The following is a 22,422-nucleotide window of genomic DNA, read 5'->3' as shown; positions in this document are numbered from 1 at the left end:
CTGGAGCGCTGCTGGGCCCCTGGGCACACTGCCTTGCGAGGGAAGTCCCATGGCGGGGAACCAGAGCCCCCAGCGGCACCAGCCTTGCTCCGTCCCGGAAGCTCAGGGGTGTCAGGGCACCCTGAGTCACACCACTGAACCGCAGGGCCCCTGCTGTTTTGCTGGCCACCTCGAGCAGGTCCGTGCTGCTTCTAAGCCTTGCTCTGTGGGGTGGGCAGAGGCTGTGCCCAGAGTGCATGGGGCTGTGGGTATTGGGTGTGACCCCACCTTAGGGTGGTGCTCAGAGCCCCTCCTGGAGGTCTAGAAGAACCCAGGGGGCAGGTGCAGAGGGTGGGCATGGGGCCAGGCCTGGGGCCGGGCGGAGCAGGAGCCCCCCACACGCTCGAAGATGGCGGAAGGACAGTGGACTGGCCGTCCTGCTGGGTGCACGTCCTCAGCCTGACCCCAGCTCCTAGGAGGATTTGGGACATCAGCTGGGGCTCTGCACACTCCTGTGCCTCGGTTTCCCTCCCTGTAACATGGAGAAGGGGACATGTCAGACTCCATGGCCCGTCGCTCCCTCCTGCCCACCTCCGGCCCGAGCCATTGCTGCAAGCCCTCTCCATGGCCAAGGCACTGTCCTCAGCCCTCGCCTCCCCCTGGGGAGGGGGCACCCTCTACCCATCCCTGTCACAGTGGCAGGAGAACCGCGCCCCCAAATCCACCTTGTGGGGAAGAAAGCATCTTCAACTCCTGGTGCTGCCACGACCAAGCACCACAGGCTGGGGCTTAAACGACAGAAGAGGATTCCCGCAGGCCCCGAGTCCAGAATCCAGACCTGGCCAGGCTCCCTCTGGGGCCTGCAGGGGAGACTTCCCACACCCCTCTGCCGGCTTCTGGCAGGGGCAGGCTGCCAAGCCAGGGCATCCCACCTTGGCTGCCCTGTAGCCTTCTCCCCTCTGTCTCTCTGTGTGTCTCCTCCTCCTTTTTTTTGAGGTATCGGGGATCGAACCCAGAACCTCATACATGGGAAGCAGGTGCTCAACCACCGAGCCACATCCAGTCCTCTCTCCTTGTAAGGACACTGGTTGTACTGGATTAGGGCCCATCCCAAGGGCCGTCAGAGGTTCAGGGGTTTGGACTCAAGCAAGTGCTATTGGGAGCCGCCGTTCAACCCATAACAGAACATTGAGTCCCATTTTATGATGGGGAGACCGAGGCTCCCAGAGGCCAGCCACAGCGGGTGTCTGCCTCCCAAATCAAGAGCTCAGACTCAGCCAGGGGTGGCTGACCGTAAGTCTCATGTCCTTTTAATGGCACCCTCTGGCCCAGAGACAAAATCACCCTTGGGCACAGAGCGGCCTCCATGGGCCCCCAAGGTGGAGGCTGCCCAGCCCAAGTCCCGTGGCTTCCAGAAGGCCCAGCCTCAGGGCCATGCCCTGGCACTCCTGCCCCCACGTGCCAGGACTGCTGCAGCCCGTGGAACCCCAGCCTCAGAGCTTGGGGGCCGGGTCCTGTGTCAGACTTCCCCAGTGGAGCCCTCCGGCCCAGACAGGTCCCGTGGAGGGGTGTGCTCCGTGGACAGCAGGCGGGCCCTCATCACGGACCCAGGAAGCTCCTGTGGGCGCCCCGTGAATGTCCATCCCACCCTGCAGTCCCAGCTCCGGGGGGCACCCTCCCCTCCTGCGGCATTGCACAGTTGCTGTGGCGAACAAGGGCCTTCCAGGTGGTCCTGGGGACCCACAGCGCCCGCTGGGCAGTGCAGGACACTGGACAAGGTCTCTTGGCAGTCAGCAGGTGGAAGGAGGGTGCCTGGGTGTCCCCTGGGGGCAGGTGTCCAAAGGGGCCATGTCTCTGGAAGGCGGCAGCTGCCTGAAGCCGCAGTGGGTGCCGAGCCCGCGCTGCCCCATCTTGGGGCGCTCCGGGGCGAGGGTGCTCCGTGCAGCCCCTGAGATTGGCTGGTGGCCCCTGGGTCCCACCCCCACCTGTGGGGCACACCTTCCCACCCACAGCCACCCACCCAGGGGGCTGGGCCCTGGGGAAAGGCCCAGCGCCCGAGGCCCTGCAGGCAGCGTCTTCCTCCCTCTTCACCATAGGGAGAAGCTGTGGCCTGAGGTTGGGGCTCACACGGAGAGGCAGGGACCCCACAGCAGCGGGGTGCACGGAGCCCCTGGGCACAGTGGGGCCCGGAAGGGCTTGGCGGAGTGAGGGGGGCACCGGGGCGGTTTCTGGGACTCACTAAGTGTTTCATTCGTTTTGTTCCTGCTGTGCCAGTGCCCCAAGAGCTGGGCACCGTCCCTGTGTCGGGCAGGAGTGGACGGCTCAGAGCGCCCCGCCCTGCCCGCTGTGGGCTGTGGGGTGATCGGAGGAGCGCAGCTCGGCGGGATGGGGAGGGGGTGTCCCTGCAGGAATGGGGAGCTGGACCACGGCGTGCACGATGGCATGCGGCCCTCAGAGAGCTCCTGTCCCTCTGTCCTCAGGGAGCTGACTCCTCTTCGACTCGGTTTCTCCAGGGGCTGCACCACCTGCTCCTGCCTGGGGGTGGTGGACGCTGGCTGACCGGTGGTCCCACGGCCTGGCCCCATCCTTGAGCCTGCACCCGAGGGAACCGGCCTCCTGCCTCTGCAGGGTCCTGCCGAGCCCTGGCTGCCTCCTTGCCTGTGCTGCCGTGGGGGTCCTTGGGGACCTTGGCAGCCCTTGGCAGCCCTTGGGGACCCTGGGGACTGGCTTCCTCTGCTCTGCGAGGTCCGTGAGCCTATCCCCCGTCCTTAGGTCACCTGCATCTTCCAGAACCGCTGGGACACCTCTCACCCCTTACTGCCCCCCCCACCGGCAGCCTTTGACCCTGCTTCTGGGGGAGCAGAGCCGTGAGGCCATGTTTACCCACAGCCTGCCTTTTCCCTGGGGGGCTGAGAGAGAGGCCGAGGCCCCCGATATCCCCCAAACGCTCCTCCCCCTGCGCCAGCTGTCTTGTCTAGGGTGCAGCCAGTAGCAGGCCTGGAAGGGCCCTGGGGCATGCGCGCTGCCCCTGCCCTGCCCCAGCCTTGCTTTTTCTCCCTGACACCTTGATTGTTGCACGTGGGTTTGAAGTGTAAGATGCATGAGTCCTTGGTGATGTACCAGGCGGGGAAAGCATCTGTGCAAGCAGCCTGGGCTCCAGAAACCAGCCCCTGCTGGGTGCCCCAGTCCCCGCGAGCCCCCACCCGCCTAGTCCCTCGCCCCAGGGATCAGCCCTCCTGCCCTCCAGCCTCACAGGCGCCCCTTGCTGTGTGCGGCTGTCCCCCTTCCCGCACGCGGCTGCCCCATCCGCGGTGTGGACCATGACAGTGCGCTCAGCCGACCTGCCAGGACCGGCCCACCTCGGCTGGGAGACGGCAGTCGGCCCTGGGCCAGGCCAAGCAGGTTCCTAAAGAAAAGTCTTTCTGTGGTCTGTTAGCCATTTCAGAACTTTGGAAATGTTATAGTCAATTCACTAGAAAGTGATTGGAAAAAAAACCCAGAGCTGTTGAGTGCCTTTGTAGCACCAGGCCAAAGCATCTTAGAAGCTCTAGTGTTGATTGATTAATTATCAAAGTTGTTTAAAAATATTTAAATTTTTAGATGTATTGATATTTAAAAAGATAACAAAACAAGAGATCCATTTGGGGAAATTTTCCCTCCAAAGTATTTTTCTAAAAGTTCAGATACTTAAAGTACTCTGAAAAATTCATTATGAGTGACAGATAAGTGAGACATTATTTACTCTAGTTCTAGAGACTGGGAATCATTTGTCTCTTAGGACCTTCCCATTACTTTTTTTTTTTAAGATTTATTTTTTTATTTTATTTCTCTCCCCTTCCTGCTCCCCCCCCAGGTGTCTGCTCTCTGTCCATTTGCTGTGTGTTCTTCTGTGTCCGCTTGCATTATCTGGCGGCAGTGGGAAATTGCATCTCTTTTTTGTTGTGTCATCTTGCTGCCTCAGCTCTTCATGTGTGTGGCACCACTCCTGGGCAGGCTGCATTTTTTTTTGTGCTGGGCAGTTCTCCTTACAGGGTGCATTCCTTGCGTGTGGGGGACACCCCTGTGTGGCACGGCACTCCTTGCATGCATCAGCACTGCATGTGGGCCAGCTCACCACATAGGTCAGGAGGCCCTGGGTTTGAACCTTGGACCTCCCATGTGGTAGGCAGATGCTCCAGCAGTTGAGCCAGATCTGCTTCCCTCATTACTTTCTGGAGAATGTACAGAAGCCCCTAGCTCTTGGGGTTCAAGCTGGAGCCTGGAGAAGGACTGAGGGTCATGGCTCTTGGTTATATGTGAATGCAAAGCGCCAAGGCTTCTGGAATAGACACAAAAAGTCAGAAAATAAAGCCTTGTAGACAAATTATAAGTGTTGGGATGGTTTCAAACCCAGAAAACTGGACTTAAACAACCCTTGGTATAATCTTCATCCTCTCTTCTAAGAGGCCCTGACAGTTCACATCCAGCTAGGTGATGTCTCCACTGAATGGCATGAGTGCTGGCCACAAAGAAGAAGAAACGTTCCCAGGAGCATTCCCAAGGTGAAGGAGACCAGAGCCCTTGTTTCCTGGCACCCTGACCTTATTTTTATACAGAATACCCACCTGCTGCTTAAAAACATCTTGTTTCACATCTCTCACAGGGTCAGAAGAGAAATCCCAAGGGCCGTCAGAATGAAAGAGCATTGATCAGTCTCACAAGGTGCAGGGCCTGGCCTGGGAGTTCCCAAGGAGGCCCTCCCAGGCCGACCTACAAGAAGAGATGCTCAGCAGCCCGGATGCCAGAATGGGGCCTGCAGGTAGGGCCAGCATCTCTTCTGTCTGGGATTCAAAATATAAAGTGGGCAGAGCCGGGGATTTGGGCCTCCTGAACTTGGGCTCCTGTGGCTGTGATTAAGCTGAGCCTTCCATTGAAAAATTGTGATAGCCTGCTTTTAGGAACAGTCCATTTTAATCCATGATGTCTTGTTGGAAGCCATTCTTGGAAAGGAGACTGAAGTATCTTCACTTCAGCTGCATAGCTATATATGTATTTTTTTCTTTGTCTTTTTTTTGTTGTTGTTACATTTTAAAAAATTTGAGGTCACCTATACCCCCCACCCCCCTCGCCCCACTCCTCCCATAACAACAAGCTCCTCCATCATCATGGGACATTAATTGCACTTGGTGGCTACATCTCTGAGCATAGCTAGATATTAACAGCATCCTCAAACCATGAAACAACCTTTTCTAGTGTGGACCCACCAAGCCACATGTACCAAGTAAAATCTCAGCTCTGCTGGTTCTGTGTGTATAACAAGGCAATAGCTGAGTATGCTTGAGTGGGTCTTGTGCCATTGCTGAGATCTGTTTCTTCTATTGCATGTTTGCTTTGGAGGGGACAGCTTCTGACAGAAGTGAAATCATCACCAAAAGAACAGGGCATAAGGTGGGACAGAACTTGTTAGCAGTCAGCCTCATCAGGTTAACTGTGATTTCGAGGCTAGGAGAAGTCCAAAACCACGGTGTCAACAAGGAGATGCTTTCTCCCTTAAGGCTGTGGCATTCCGGGCTCACTCCTAGCTATCGTTGGGCCTTGTTTTAACTGTCACATGGTGATAGACTCTCCTTTCTCTTCTGGATTCCCTTGATTTCCCTTGCTGGGATTTTGATAGGAAAAGTTGTAAACCAATAAATCATTTTGGGGAGAAATTCCCATCTACGAACACAGCATGTCTCTTCATTTACTGAGATCTTCTTGGATATCTTTCATAAGCTTTTTGTAGCTTCCAGCATGCAAGTCCCATCTATATTTTATTAGATTTATATCTAAGTTTTTAGTTTTTTTGAGCAATTGAAAATGGTTTTGTATTTTTAGTTTAGATTTACACATACTTTATTGCTAATAGAAATACAATTGATTTTTGTACATTGATGTTGACACCTTAGTTCCCTAGGGCTGCCTAACTTAAGTATCACAAAATGGGTGGTGCTGCTGAAGTGAGCACCAAAATAGGCGGCTTAAAACAACAGGAATTTCTGGTCCCACAGTCTGGAGGCTTGAAGTCCAAACCCAGGTGCTGCTGGCAGAGCCAGGCTCCCCTGAAGTCGGTAGGGTTCTGCCCGGCTGGTGGCATAACTCCATCCCTGCCTCCGTCACATGGCTCTCTTCTCTCTGTCAGAGCCTGATCCAGATTGGTCTCATCTTAAGAAATCATATCTTCAAAATCCTGTATCCAAATAGGGTCACGTTCATGAGACTGGGGGTTGGGATATGAATATGTCCTTTTGGAGGACACAACTCAATCTGTAACAGTTGATCTTGTATCCAGTGACCTTGCTTAACTTATTTGTTCCAGGGGGTTTTTGTAGTTTCTTTGGGATTTTCTATGTAGCACAAGGGGCTCTCTAATGTCTTCTGTTCCAATCTGCCTTTTCATTCCTTTACTTGCCTAATTTGGCTGACAGGGACTTCCAGTACAATGTTGAATAAGAGTGGTGAAGTGGACAGCCTTCCCTTATTCCCAACCTGGGGGGAAGCATGCAGTTTTTCACCATTAACTATGTTAGATGCTCTTTATCAAGCTATCAAGTCGAGGTGGTCCCTCTAATCCTAACTCGTTTGGGGTTATCATGAAAGCTTGTTGGATTTTGTCAGATGTATTTTCAGTGTCAACTGATATGATTATATGATTTCTCCTTTTTAGCCTGTTGATCCTCTAGATTACATTGATTATTTTTAAAAAATTTTTAGTTTATTCATTCCCTGTTCCCCCCCCCTGTTGTTTGCACTCACTGTCTGCTGCTGTCCGCTCTCTATATCCATTTGCTGTGTGCTCTGTGTCTGCTCATCTTCTTTAGAAGATGCATTGGGAACTGGTTCTGTGACCTCTGATGTGGGAGGGAGGTGCTCAAACACTTGAGCCACCTCAGCTCTCTGCTTTTCTTATATCTTTCCTCTTTGTGTCTCCTGCGTTGCGTCATCTTGTTGAGTCAGCTCGCCACATCTGCCCATTGCTCCAGCTCACTGTCTTGCTGGTCTTCTCCAGGAGGCACTGGGAACCTAACCCAGGACCTCCTATGTGGTAGGCAGGAGCTCAATCACTTGAGCCACATCTGCTTCCCTGCATTGATTTTTTTTTAAGGTTTATTTTTTATTTATTTTTCTCCCCTTCCCCGCTCCCCCCTAGTTGTCTGCTCTCTGTGTCCATTTGCTCTGTGTTCTTCTGTATCTGCCTGTGTCAGCGGCACCCAGAATCAGTGTCTTGTTTTTGTTGTGTCATCTTGTTGTTTCAGCTCTCCGTATGTGCAGCACCATTCCTGGGCAGGCTGCACTTTTTTCACGCTTGGTGACTCTCCTTACAGGGTGCACTCCTTGCATGTGGGGCACCCCTATGTGGGGGTGCCCCTGTGTGGCACGGCATTCCTTGCACACAGCAGCACTGCGCATGGGCCAGCTCCATACAGGTCAGGAAGCCCTGAGGATTGAACCCTGGACCCTCCATATGGTAGACCGACGCTCTATCAGTTGAGCTACATCTGCTTCCCTCTATTGGGAATTTTTGCCCCCTTTTTTCCATTTTCTGGAGTAGATTGCATAAAATTGGTTTAATTGTTTTTTAAATATTTGGTGTAATTCTCTAGTGAAACCATCTGGGTCTGGAGATTTTTGGGGGAGTTTTTAAAATTACAAGTAAATTTGTTAGTAACTTGAGGGCTATTTAAATGATCTATCACATGTTGGTTATAGTAGCTTTTTTTTTAAGATTTATTTATTTATTTCTCTCCCCTCCCCCCCTCCGCCCCCGCCCTGGTTGTCTGTTCTCTGTGTCTATTTGCTGTATGTTCTTCTGTATCTGCTTCTGTTGTTGTCAGCGGAACGGGAATCTGTGTTTCTTTTTGTTGCGTCATCTTGTTGTGTCAGCTCTCTGTGTGTGTGGCACCATTCCTGGGCAGGCTGCACTTTGTCGCTGGGCAGCTCTCCTTACAGGGCGTACTCCTTGTGCGTGGGGCTCCCCTATGCGGGGGACACCCCTGCATAGCAGGGCACTCCTTGCGCGCATCAGCACTGCGCATGGGCCAGCTCCACACGGGTCAAGGAGTCCTAGGGTTTGAACCGCCATCCTCCCATGTGGTAGATGGACGCCCTATCCACTGGGCCAAGTCCGCTTCCCATATAGTAGCTTTTGAAGTGTTGGTAAATTTCACCAGAATTGTCTAATTATGTAGAAATTGTCATAGTTTTCCCATATTACCCCTTGAAGTCTTTTTCCAAAATTGGAAAATTTTCTGCTATTATTTCTTTGAATAATTTTCTAGCCCCATGTTCTTCCTCCTTCCCTTCTGGGACTCTGATGACATGAATGTTAGATGTTTTGTTGTAGTCATACAATTCTTTAAGGCTCTGTTCATTTTTCCTTTCTATTTTTGCTGTTCAGATTGGGTAATTTTATTTTTCTATTTTTCACTGATTTTTTTTTTTTCCTCCAGCCTCCATCCTGTTTTTAAGCTCATCCAGAGACTTTTTTTATTTCAGGAAAATTTTCAGTCCTAGAATTTCTGTTCAATGCTTCCTAAAATCTTGTATCTTTGCTGCGGTGATCAATTTTTTTTCATTTGTTTCAAGCATGTTTATAATTGCATTGCTCATTAAAGCATTTTTATTATGGCTGCTTTTAGAATCCTCAGGTATTCTAATATCTTGGTGTTGATGACTGTTGATTTTCTTTTCTCATTTAAGTTTTCCTTCTTCTTGGTATGATGAGTGATTTTCATCTCAACTTTCTAGTTTTCTTTTCTAAACATTTGACTTGGGTCTTTTTGTATTTTCCAAGCCTGTACTTAACTTTTTGAGTATATAGAATATAGTTGTAATAACTGTCTTTATAAGTCTTTTTCTGCTAATTCTAGCACCTGCATCTGTCTGGATCTGTTTTGATTCATTCATTATTCCCCTCACTAAAGGTTATGTTTTCTTGTCAGTTTGCATGCTTCATAATCCTTTGTTGGATGCTAGACATTGTGAATTTTACTTTGTTAGATGCTGGATATTTTTGTATTACAAAAAATCTTCTTGAGCTTTATTTTGGGACATAGTTAAGTTACCTAAAAACGGTTTTGTCCTCTTCGGTCTTCCTAGTCTTTGTATGATTTCTTAGGGAAGTCCAGTGCATTGCTCAGGTGAAAGTTATTTTCCCCCACCTCTGAGGCAAGCTCTCCCTGCAAACTCTACCCAGTGGCCTATGAATTATGAAGTTCTCCCACTGCAGGCACTGTTCCAGGTCCTCCAAGAGTCCTGGGTATTGTTTCCTCCAATCCTTTTGGATGGGTCTTTGCCTGAGCCTGAGTAATTTCCTGATCAGTACCGTGCTAAATGAATATTCAAGGGGACCCTCTGCAGATCTCTGGGGGCTCCTCTCTGTGCAACACTCTCCCCTTTGATACTTTATCCTATGAACACTGGGTAGCTGTATTGATCTCCCCACACTCTCAATTCCATCTCCTTAACCCAGGGAGTCCTCCAGGCTCCATCTTAACTGTCTACCCTGGTACCACAGGCTAAAATCTCTCTCCAGGAAGTATGCTGGGCCAGTTGTAGGGCTCATCTTATTTGTTTCCCATTTATCAGTGATATTACTATCCTTCATTGCCTGAAAACTGTTGTTTCGTGTTTTGTCAATTTTGCGACTATTTCAGGTGGGTAGGTTAACCTGGGCCCTGAAACTCCATCTTGCCCAGAAGTGGAAGACTTCCATATTTGTTTTAATATAAATAAATACGTTCTTTATTTAGCTATTACATGTATTTTTTTTTATTTGAGCCTCAGTTGTATAGACAGTGAGGAAATTTTTTTCCTTAATTTAAAAATACTTATGGTCATTTTGTTGTATTTATGTTCTTAGTTCCATTAATTCCCGTATCTTACTTCCATTCCCTGAACTCATATAGGCAGCAATTCTAATGTGTATTGTGGATATCCTTTTATTTATATGTGAACTTGTAAAATGTATAATTTTTTTAAAACATACTTTTAGTTTTACTTCAGCCATGTTAGGTTATTCGTGAGCTGTGAATACTGGCTATGCTACTTAGTAATAAGCCCATCGGTTCTACAAACTACATTGTAAGCTTGATCTCTAGTTATAATTTTTTTTTAAGATTTATTTTATTTCTCTCCCCTTCCCCTCCGTTGTCTGCTCTCTGTGTCCATTTGCTGTGTGTTCTTCTGTGTCCACTTGCATCTTGTCATGTGGCACTGGGAAACTGTCACTTTTTTTGTTGTATCATCTTGCTGCGTCAATTCTCCGTGTGTGTGGTGCCACTCCTGAGTGGGCTATGCTTTTTTTACGTGGAGTGGCTCTCCTGGAGGGATGCAGTCCTTGCGCATGGGGCACCCCTACGTGGCAGACACCCCTGCTTGGCATGGCACTCCTTGCGTGTGACAGCACTGCACATGGGCCAGCTCACCACATGAGTCAGGAGGCCCTGGGTATCGAACCCTGGACCCTCTATATGGTAGGCAGATGCTCTATCAGTTGAGCCACAACTGCTTCCCATCTAGTTATAATTTTTTATGACCACTTATTTGTAATGAACATAACCAAGATTCTACTGGTGGTTTTTTGTTCTTTTGTCACTTATGTTGCTCTATGTGTATTCATTCCATTCAGACTGCTTCTAATTGATTCTTTCTCTGTCTACCACTTTTAATTGATGCTCTTTTATCTGCCTCCTGCCTTTCACTTGTGAGAATTCCTCTTGGGCACATTCACAGCAGCAGGATTACTAGGTCTCATATTACACACATGCCTGCTCTACATTCTATTTGATAGCTTCCATGTGGAAATTATTTGCAATCTTAGTTTTGGAATTTTATTTTTAAAAATCTATATTTTAGACTTGTCAATATCTTTTTTTTTACATTTATGGCATCACTGTTGTTTAATGCCATGTCTTCCTTTTAGAATCAGGTTTTTAAAAAATTTCATTGGTTTAAAAATGTATAGTAGAGAATAAAACAATTTAAAGTCATTATAAATTTACAGCACATTTTAATGATTCTAAATGATTTATTTTGGTGATCCTAAGTGCAAAAACCTGAGAGTTAACAGTTTTCATGTTGGCTACCCAATCTATCCAGCCTTAAAATCCAATAATGTTTAAAGTGTGCAAATGCTATGAAGGTGGAAAGACAGATTCCCATTTACTGAAAAGAAAATTAAGGCACAGACGAGACTCAAGATCATAGCACTTGATCAGTGGCACAACTACATTTATAAACACTCTTCGTATACAGGACAGGAATTCCTGTTGGCAGATTTACTTTCTTAACTGCATTTATATATGATCCAAGCATTAAAAAACAAATGTGAATTCTTGAAGTCTGGAAAACAGACTCCCAACTATAAGAATGATGAGGAAAATTCACAGTGTAACCTGGAATGGAGAGGGGGTCGATGCTAGGTGTATTAGTCAGCCAAAGGGGTGCTGATGCAAAATACCAGAAATTGGTTTTATAAAGTATTTATCTGGGGTAGGAGCTTACAGATACCAGGCCATAAAGCATAAGTTACTTCCCTCACCAAAGTCTACTGTCACGTGTTGGAGCAAGATGGCTGCCACGTCTGCAAGGGTCCAGGCTTCCTGGGTTCCTCTGGCTCAGCTCCTGTTTGCTCCACAAGGACAGCTGTAGATTATAAGGCTCTCTAGGCTTTGCGTCCCTCCACAAGGACAGCTGTGGACTATCAGGCAAACGGCTCTGTCTCTTTCCATGGGGCTCTTACACTAGACTTCAGCATCAAACTCCAACATCAAAATCCCAACATTAAGAAACCCCCAACTCTGTTCTTTGCCATGCTTTTTATCTCAACTCCCTAATCATAACTCAGTTTTGCACAGGTACAGATCAGAATGCAAACATAATCCAATACCTATTTTTGGAATTCTTAACTATATCAAACTGCTACACTAGGAAAGGGGAAAAATGATTTGAAAGATCATAATATGGCAAAGTTCTGCCAAACATAACCTAAACTAGGAGAAAGAAAGGTGGCCTACGCTGGAAAGCCAATATTCAGACAAAGGGGGAGAGAAAGGTGTTAAAATAGGATAGGAACTTATTTATCTCAGTATCTCCCAAGTGTTTGGCACACATCTCCATATGAATAATCCTCCTATTGAGGTAGAAAAATATTGGAAGTGAACTGAGTTTATGTTAAAAAAAAAAAAAAAAAGAAACAACAAGCCCTATTTTTAATGCTATCCGTAACATTCACATTATCTGGAGGAATCCCTTTCAGGAAAGTAATTAGATGCCATTTTATTCCTACATTTACAGGTTTTGATATTAAGTAGTATCTTATAACCGAAGGAACAAAGCCAAGTTGGATTTAAAAACAAAAAACAAAAACCCACCGAAGTTCTCAGCAGGTCTGTGACACACGGTGCCTAAGGACCCTGCTTCCCTCCTCAGGGCCTAGCAGGCTCCTGCTGGGGTTCCCGCCTCCCGCCTGGCTCGGGGCAGCGCTCCTCCTGCCCAGGGCCGGCCGGCGCCCTTGGGGCCGCGATCGCAGCTGGCCTCCCCGTGGCTGACAGCCACTCAGGGCCGAGGTGGCCTGCCTTTCCTCTTTAACTCTAAAGGACCTAGCGCTCAGAGGGAACGCAGGTTACACAGCACGTCTGACTCGTCTCCAGCAGTTCATTTTACCTAAGGTGAAAAAACGTTTCCAGTTTTTCTTTCACACTTTTAAAATGAAAGTTAATAGAGCACAAAGAAGGTTACATTAAAAAACATACAAAAACCATGAGGTTCCCATATACCCCACTCCCCACCCCCACCCCATCATTTCTGTAAATTGTATTTTTTTAAAGATACACACATCACAAAAAAATGTTACATTGAGAAATATAAGAGCGAGGAGCGTGTTAAAGGGCCAAGATCGTTCGTGGCTAACCGCGCCGGGCGCTAAACTTGCTTTGCCCCCTGGAGGGGCCGCCCACGCGGCGCTGCCTGGGGCTGGCCGCGGCGGCACGGTGGCGTCGCGGGACCAGCCCACGGGCCCGCGCACGCGGGCTAGTGCGGGCGCGCGCCGAGCGCGCGGCCCCGCCCTCCCATGTGCGCGTGCGCGCCGGGCCGCGTGGCCGCCCCAGCCAGGCTGGAGAGGGCCGAGGCTGGGGGAGGACCGAGGTTGGGGGAGGGCCGAGGTTGGGGGAGGTCCGGGTTCGCGGAGGCGGCCTTTCAGCGGGACCGCGGGGAAGGGGTCCGGCAGTGGGAACAGGCAGGCGCGAAGTGGGAGGTGCGTGGGGAGGCGGGAAGGGAGCCCGGGTCCTGGAGGGTGGGCAGCAGAGGGGCAGGGAGGGCGCGGGCCCTGGGGGGTGGGCGGCAGGGGGGCGGGGAGGGCGCGGGCCCTGCGGGCTTGTTCTTCGCGCACCGGGCTTCCCGGGCTGGGGGTGGGGGAATGAAAAAAATGTTCTGTATCCCCCACACCCCACTCCTCCCGCACCAACAACCTCCCTCATCATTGTGGCACACTCATCGCACACCGCCAACACATTTTGGGGCACTGCTGCGCCACATAGATAATAGTTTACCCTGTAGTTCACCCTCTCTCCCAGTCCATCCAGTGGGTTATGGCAGGATATAAAATCTAGCATCTGACCCTGCCATATCATTCAGGACAACTCCAAGTCCTGAAAATGCCCCCACATCACATCTCTTCTTTCATCTCCCTGCCCTCAGCAACTACTGTGGCCACTTTCTCCACATCAGTAAGTTTGCAGTTCTTCCAATCAAATATCCTCTCAACCTATTTTTGTTCCCATTTTCCCCCAGGAAGAATTAGTCGACCAGGAAGAATTAGCAGTTATCTAGGTGAGTCCCTCTTTCTAACCTCATTTTTCCAGAATTACATTTATTTCATTAAAATATCCTTGGGGTGCAGATGTGGCTGAAGCAGTTGCGTGTCTGGCTCCCACATGCCTTCCCGCGGGTGCCTCCTAAAGGAGAGAAAGGGAGCAGACAACTACCGTGAACAGTGAGCAGACGGATGAGAGGCCACGGGGGACAGGGACGTGGAATATCCTCACGTATTTACAAGTAACAGTCCCCCGAAGGCAACAAAACGTGCTTCTTAATAATACAAAAACAAATCTTTATGATATTAGATTAGGTAAAAATAAACATTCTTGTAGCTGAATTTCATTTTTAAGAACCTGACCATGAATTTGAGACTAAACTTCCACTTGAAAGACCTCCAAGAAAAAACTCATGAATCAAATGAAGGAAAATAGCTACTCAAAGGAACGTCCTTTTGTGCTTGTTTTGCCTCCGTTTCTGCCATGCAGATTGCTCGAGTCTTGCTACCCACATCTAAGAAATGAGATGAGTGGACAGGGTGCAGCTCGGTGCTGAGCGTGACCTCCTAGGAAAAAAGAAGAGATGAGGTGAAACTTGAGCCGCAAGCTGGCTGGTGCGCACAGAACAGACGCCAGTGCGTCCCACTGGGGCACGGCCACGAGTAAGATCCAGCTGTGCCATCACCCAGTACTTCCCATCCGGTGAATGGGACCCAAGAAGGTCCCTTTCCTGTGAAACAGCCCAGGCTCCTAACCATTCCGCAGTGTCTCTATCAAACACTTGGGTTCTTTATTTCCTAGGTCATTTGTAAAGATCTCCTGTGCCCTCCACATATAATTCTGCAGGGTTGTCAAGTAGCAGGGGATTCAAACTCAAACCAGTGCCCCCACCCCTTTCTTTTTTGAGACCCCGGAGCTGGGGATTGAGCCTCGGACCTCGAACAACCACCCCACCCCCCCCACCCCCCAGCCACAGGGGCTCTTCTGAGTTGTTTCCCTCATTGCTTTGCTCCTTTTGTTCTTGGAGGCACCGGGGCCTGAATCGCACCTTCCAGGTGGGAAGCAGGCGCGCCACCCTTTGCGCCACCTCCTCCCCCCAGGGCCCTTTTGCCCGGCGTGCCCGACACCTGAACAAAATCACCAAAGGAATCGTACTTTAACAGCGCGGCCGGAGGGGCCTTCCACCAGCCGTGCTCCAGACGGAACGCCCACGCGGGGCGCCAGCCGGAGTGTCCAGGCTCGGGAGTGTCCAGGCCTCCGCGGGCACGAACGCCCCCGGGCGCTGGCCAGTGTGCCCCGGGCCGGCCGGGGAGGGAGCCAGCTGCCGCACCAACCCGGCTCCGGCGAAGGCTCAGTGCTCAGGCCAGCCCCCGCCCCGCGGCCAGGGAGGGTTTCAGTTCCACAGGGAGTGTTAGGAGCAGGGCTCGGTAAATCTTAGGGCCGCAGCACCGCGGCGGCAGGGCGGGCGGCGCCACGAGGCCGGCACCGCCGGGAAGCCCCGCCGCCGCGCACGCTCCGGGCCTCCCGCGGGGCTGGCGGGGCGCGCGGGGCCGCGGGGCGCGTGGGCTGGCGGGGCGCGGGGCGGCGGGGCGGCGGGGGCGCGGGGGCTGGCGGGGCACGGGGCGGCGGGGGCGCGGGGCGGCGGGGGCGCAGGGGCAGCGGGGGCGCAGGGCTGACGGGGGCGGCAGGGAGCCTGGCAACGCCCACTCAGCCCGCGCCGCCCCCAGCCTTGAGCGCCCTTAGAATCAGTTTTCAGTTTTGGTACTTTACATCATCTAATGATTCTTTCAAGTAGTGCTCATGGGTTGAAATAAATCTGCGTTTATAGGCCTTATACTTAATTTTTTTTTTTTCTAATTGAGAATTTTAGGATCCAAATTACATTCCCTTAGCAGATGGAAGCCATTGCTCTCTTGGATTCCCGGAAAAATTGTTGCTGCCTTATTTTGGTTCCTTTCTATTTTATTGTTATGTTTTTATCAGAAAGTTATATCCATTTACAGTTGAGAATAGGTTGAAATCGTGGTTCCTTTCTAGAGCTGCCCAAAAGTCCTGTTGTAGTCGTCATTCATTTTCACCTTAACCAAAATTTCTTAAAAGGGTAAAGCAGGTGGTTGCTCCTGTCCACAAGGCACATTATTTTATTGGTTCTGTTAATTATGACATGATAAAAAGTCCTAGACCGTAGGTAAAAATTGAAAAGGTTTGATCAAGGTGAAATTCAACTTCCATCACCAATTATATTCTGTGAAAATATTCCTCCTAACATAAAATATGGAAGCAAGTATTATTAACTGCAAGTTTTATTATACTTAACAATTATAATTAAGACTATCACAGAAGAATAAAATTATCAAAAAATTTTTTGATGATAATATATGGAATGAATATAAACCTAACAAGAAAGCACCCTTGTCTTAACCTGACTTGTATATTCCTACTATGTTCAATAGTCTCCTGTTTTAATATAATAGTACATATAATCCAGGGGATCATATTTTTTCTCCAGTTTGGAGAAATTATCTTACTATTAAAGTACTGCCCCAGTGCATTCTCTTCTCTCTGCTTCTAAAACATTTAGTAGTTGGCCACTAGAAACCTAGCTCAGTCCCTTAAAACTATAACTCATGCTTACTCTTCTTTGGCACTGCATTCTGGAACATTGACCAGATCTTCCAGCTCACTGTCTTATGCTTCAAATTTTCTTCTTCTTTGCTATTTCGTTAATATTATCTAAATTTTTTTTTTGTATTTTGACCTTTTTAACATCTCAGACTCCTATTTTTTTATTTTTTTATTTTTGAGTTAACCGGGCTGGGGATTGATAACCTCATATGTGGGAAGCCAGTGCTCAACCACTAATCTATACCAGCTCCCCAGAGGTTTTTTTTCCCTCCTCCATTTGTTTGCTTTTTGTTATTGTTTTAGGAGGTACTGGGGATCCAACCTGGGCAGGCGCTCAAGCACTTGAGCCACATCCGCTCCCCCTAATTCGTTCTTTTTCATAATAGGCATTTCTCCTTTTATAGATGTCTTGTCTCTCATTTCTTTGGCTATGTCAGGTAAACATCTTTCAAAATCCCCATTTTTCTGTACTGGCTACGTGTTTTCGGTGTTAGCTCTTGTCCTTCTGATTGGCAGCCGCCCTTTGGGGTGCTGGTTTTCCTCGGATGTTGTGCTTGCATTTCTTGACTGGAAAGTCCTGCCACTGACTCCAAGTCCTCTATTTACCTGTTTTCTTCTTCTTTTTTTATCTTTCTATGGAATTAATTCATTACTTTAATATATTTAAAAATTTACTTTCAAGGGGTTAAAAACAACCAAGAAAATAGAATAGGAAGAAGAGGCCATGTCCAGGGGAGCAGATGTGGCTCAAGTGGTTGAGCATCCACTTCCCACATATGAAGTCTCAGGTTCAATCCCTGCTACCTCAAAAGAAAAAAAGAAAGAAAATTGGTGCACTGATGGCCTTCATCTACTAAATTATTTTTATTTTTAATTTTCAAATTTACTTTTGAGGTACTGGGGCTGGGGTTTAAACCTGGGACCTCATTTGTAGGAAGCCAGCACTCAACCACTGAGCCACGTTGGCTCCCCGAATTATTTTTAATCAATTTTACTGATACATATTCATAAAGCATACAATCCATCCAAAATGTATAGTCAGTGGTATTTCTTGTGATCACAGAGTTGTGCATTCATCACTTCAATCAATATTAGAGTGTTTTCATTATTCCAATAATAATAATAAAAAACAGACAAACCAAAAACTCTACCCCTTAATCTCTCTTTCCATCCCCTGCCGTACATAGCTGCTATTCTGTTTCCATCTCTCTAATTTATTTGTATTTATATTTTGTATAGATGGAGTCAAACAATTTGTAGTACCTTTTTTCTTTTTACCCTTAATAGAAGATTGTTAATAGATTACTACACACTATTTTATTTCTTTATTCCCCCTCATTGTTTACGCTCGCTGTCTGCTTCTGTGTCTCTTTGCTGTGTGCTCTTTGTCTCCTCCTCTTCTCTTTAGGAGGCACCAGAACCGAACTTGGCATCTCCCACGTGGGACAGAGGCACTCAGTTGTTGGAGCCATCTCACTTCCCTGGTTTGTGGTGTCTCTCATTGTCTTTCCTCTTTGTGTCTCATTGTTGAATCATCTTGTTGCATCAGCTCACTGTGCCTGCCCATCACACTAGCTCGCCTTTTTCAGGAGGCACCGCAAACCAAACCTGGGACTTCCCATGTGGTAGGTGAGAGCCCAATCACTTGAGCCACATCCACTTCCCCTATTAACATTTTGCATCCTTTTTTTTTTTCTTTTTTACCCTTAATGGAAAATTTTAAGTATATTAGTATACACTATTGCCCATAGTTGGCATTGGTTGTATTTTTGTCTAGTAACATCTTTTTTTTTTTTTAAGATTTATTTTTTTTTATTTATTTCTCTCCCCTCCCCCTCCCCACCCTGGTTGTCTGTTCTCTGTGTCTATTTTGCTGTGTCGTCTTCTTTGTCTGCTTCTGTTGTCAGCGGCATGAGAATCTGTGTTTCTTGTTGTTGCATCATCCTGTTGTGTCAGCTCTCTGTGTGTGCGGCACCATTCTTGGGCAGGCTGTACTTTCTTTCATGCTGGGCGGCTCTCCTTTGGGGCGCACTCCTTGCGCATGGGGCTCCCCTACATGGGGGACACCCCTGCGTGGCAGGGCACTCTTTGTGCACATCAGCACTGCATGTGGGCCAGCTCCACATGGGTCAAGGAGGCCCGGGGTTTGAACCGAGGACCTCCCATGTGGTAGATGGATGCCCTACCCACTGGGCCAAGTCCACCGCCTCTATTAACATCTTGTAATATTAATATATATTTGTTCTGTTTCAAAGAAAAATAGTGATATATACGCAATGTTAACCCATACTCCTATTTCACATGAGGTTTTGCTACGCAACACAGTCCTGTGTTACTTTTTTTAGCTTTCTTTCTAGTAATGTATATGACCTTAGACTTTCTCTTTCAACCACTATCATACCCATATTAACACCGCTAGTTACACAAATGCTATGATGTGCTTTCACCATTTCTGCACATTTCCAAAGATTTACAAAAACTTTTTAGCAATTCTGTGCAGATTAAACCTCAACTTTCATTCTCTAACCTCATTCTCTTTTCTGGTGACCTATATTCTAATTATTAACTCCATGAGTTTGCAGTCATTACCTGGGTTGTTGAATAGCAGGATGGGACATTCAGTGGGGTGTGGGGTGCCAGGGGGCAGTGTAATGGCATGGGACTCCCAAGGTGCCTGGCTGCTGGGGGAGAGGGGGCCACTGCCGCTGCCTCATTGGCCACCCTCAGCCTGCGAGTGAGCAGACAGCTGCCTCTCCAGGCTCAGGGAGGAGGGAGCCTCAGGGCTCGGACCGCCCATGGAGCTTCTCGCAGCTTTTCAACTGTCATCTCCTACAGCGTTCTGGGTGATGGGTCTAACCCTATGGTCATCCTATCTGAATTCTTCAAAATTTTATGTACATTGAGGGTGACCTTTCTCATTTTCCAGCTATGATACCCATTTATATTTTTAAAATATCTTTTGTCATTTCTATGAATTTTTGTCAGAGAGGGGACTGCAGTATGTGCTCTGAAAGTCACTTTGATTCTGTTTAATTGTGCACATCTATGAGAAGTGTTAGGTAGTTCTTGGGGGTGGGGTAAGAATGGTTGTACAAGCTTTGGAATCAGGGAGACCTGGAATTAAATCTCAGCTCTAAAATGTCTTTTTTTTTTCTTAAAGATTTATTTTCATTTATTTATTTCTCTCTCCATTGCATTGTTTGCGCTCGCTGTCTGCTCTCTGTGTCTATTCACTGTGTACTTGTCTTCTTAGGAGGTATGGGGAACAGAACCCGGGACCTCTGGTGTGTTTGGTGGTCGCCCAACTTCTTGAGCCACATCTGCTTCCCTAAAATGTCTTCTTTAAGGCCTTTGTTTAATATCACTCAAACTTACCTTCCCCACCTGTAAATGAGGAAAATAGTGTTTATTATTTCTTCTTATTAAATTTCCATTATTAAATGGAAAAGTTTGTAAGGTAGTTTTCTCTTTCTTTTCAGCCACAGGAACCTGCACACTGAGCTGGTTGACACCTGCCCTGTCAAGTCTCCATGATGCTGGGTCCCGAGGGAGGCGAAGGATTCGTGGTCAAGCTCCGTGGCTTGCCCTGGCCTTGCTCTATTGAGGATGTGCAGAATTTCCTCTCCAACTGCTAAATTCAAGATGGAGCGTCAGGCTTTCATTTCATCTGCACCAGGGAAGGCAGATGGAGTGGTGAGGCTTTTGTTGAACTCACATCAGAAGATTATACCAAGTGGCCTTGAAAAAAGGACAGAGAAACCAGAGGACACAGATGTACTGACATATTCAAGTCTTAAACAGAACCAAAATGGGTGCTGAAGTACAGTGCTGCATTTAGTACTAGTTAAGACAGTTCAAGTTAATACAGCTTATTTTCTAGGAAAACCCTTCTTTTGTCTATGCAAGGAACAGTAAGTGGTTATTTTTTATTTTTTTAAAAAAATATTTGTGTATTTTTAAAGATACATAGAGTACACAAAATATTATTTTTTACAGAAGTCTGTACTTTATGCAGTTACTCACAGTTACTATGCTATCATAACTGAAATTTCAGTTGTGTTGTTGGGAGACTGATATTTAATTGATGCCTTCTCTGATGTGGGAGTCCACTCTAGCAGGCCCCTTCAAGCATTCTGTCAACCCTGGATGTTGACTTGCCACCTGTTAGCTATAACTTGGATATTTACATTTCTTAGCGCTTTGAGACTGTGTATTTTTTTGTATAAAGAAAGCAAGTTTTTATTCAATAAACTTCTCCTAATATTGAAAAAAAAACCCAAAATCCTGAGAAAGCAAGGATTACCTCTGTAATATAGTGCTGTCACATTTTATGGAATTTAAATCAGGATTCACTCAAATTTAAAATAATAAGAATAAATGTTTGAAAGTTGTAGGTAGTTCTCTTAATCTTTTAAAAATTGTCAGGAATCAGAATTTCAAAACACTCTTGAATAGTAAAATGGGGGCTATGTTGTTACTATATTTGGTCCCTTTAACTAGCACTCAAAACTTCAGTTCATTGCTTGCCTGTATCCTGTAAATGTTTTGTATGGCTTTGACAATTCTGTGACTGATCTGGTGACTTGTGTTGCTATTTTACTACTCAGTGTTGTTATAATTCAGAATCTTTTAAAGGTATCCATTATTATGATTTGTTGGAAGAAAATATTTCTCTTTAATAAAATTCTTATTTATTATGAAAACTAAAAAATAATTCAGAATCTTTTTTTGAAAACCGAGCTCACCCAAGTATTCATTTAGTAGTGATGTTAATGATGATTTTGTAAAATGTGAAAATTGATAACTCTGGAATAGATTTTGATTTTTAATAAAATTTGATTTTGTGTATGGTGCTGTTAAAATGATAGTCAACTGGGAAATCCTGGGGAAATAAAAAGCAGATTAAAACAAAATTTCTTTACAACATTTGTAGATTTATGTTCTTTGAGGGTGCAGCCTCTCTACATTATTCCCAATAGGAAAATTAATAAGTACATAGGGAGTGACTCTTGCCATGTCTTCAGTTACACATTCTGTACTTTGCTGCTGTGTATTGTAACATGGGTTTTGTTGTTGTTTTTTTCATTTTGGTTTTAGACTTTAGAATATGCATGTAATTTTCACAAGAATGGGAGCATGCCTTAATTATTCATGTGTAATATTCTACATGATCCAGTGAAACTGTCTCTTTTAAAAATTAATTAAAAATTTTTTTCTGAATCATAAACTGAAACAATGTTTATAGATCTTTGGACAATTATGTTTGTATATAATCTTAGAAATAGACTTGGCAGGTTAAAAGTCCATTTATATTTTGATACCCAGTAGCCTCCCAAAGTTGGAGATGGTTATGGCCAGGAATAGTTGCCCAAACCTATACCAACCATAGATAATGATTATTCTTTTTAAACTTTTCTAATAAGTCAAAATGGTATTTTTGTGGCTTTTTTACATTTGCATTTAGTTTTCAATAATGAAATTTATCAGTCATTAACTTTATTGTTTCTGCCTTGAATATTAGGCACATTCCACCTAAATACTAATATTTTACATTATTCACTTTAAGAACAATAATTTACTTAAAAACTTCAAAAACTGAACTGATATAAAATTCTTTTTTATTATGGATGAGGTACAGGTACAATCTTATTCCAGATGGTTTGTTGTCCTAACAAGATTAATTGAATTCTTTCCCCATAGCTTTGAAATACTTTTATCAAGTAAGAAATTCCAGTGTTCTTCATTCTGGTACTTTTCTTCTATGGAAGCACTACCAAACAGGTTGGAATCTTACAGTAGTATATTTACATACCTACATATCATTGTATACATCATTCATATCTCACCATTATTTTATATTTTTTTCTTCTGATGAAGATTATAATTGTTCTATTTAATAATTTCACTAAAGTTGCTTTTAAAAATTTTGCCATTATATTTGGAAACTGAAATTTAAAATACAGTGACATTGATAATCACTCAAATA

The 22,422-nt window shown here is 46.4% G+C and overlaps 2 long non-coding RNA genes across 3 annotated transcripts in view; one reads left to right on the top strand and one right to left on the bottom strand.

Annotated features, from left to right (window-relative positions):
* LOC131278843 (uncharacterized) overlaps positions 1-21,284 on the top strand; it is a 34,863-nt gene extending 13,579 nt beyond the window's left edge. Inside the window, exons 3-5 of one of the 2 annotated variants that reach the window (XR_011649132.1) lie at positions 4,622-4,777; positions 13,789-13,827; positions 19,916-21,284. This is a non-coding gene — a long non-coding RNA (uncharacterized lncRNA). Of the gene's footprint in view, positions 1-4,621; positions 4,778-13,123; positions 13,253-13,788; positions 13,828-19,915 lie in introns of those variants that run through there. The other variant, XR_009186293.1, reaches the window with a different exon arrangement.
* LOC131278844 (uncharacterized) lies at positions 14,084-15,301 on the bottom strand. Its single transcript, XR_009186294.1, has 2 exons — positions 14,967-15,301; positions 14,084-14,377 (listed from the first exon to the last, which is right to left on the bottom strand). It is a non-coding gene; the product is annotated as an uncharacterized lncRNA (long non-coding RNA).
* Positions 21,285-22,422: the final 1,138 nt, after the last annotated feature.

This window comes from Dasypus novemcinctus, chromosome 6, assembly GCF_030445035.2.
Source record: "Dasypus novemcinctus isolate mDasNov1 chromosome 6, mDasNov1.1.hap2, whole genome shotgun sequence".
Lineage (NCBI taxonomy): Eukaryota > Metazoa > Chordata > Mammalia > Cingulata > Dasypodidae > Dasypus > Dasypus novemcinctus.
This window is presented reverse-complemented; position numbering and strand designations above follow the sequence as displayed.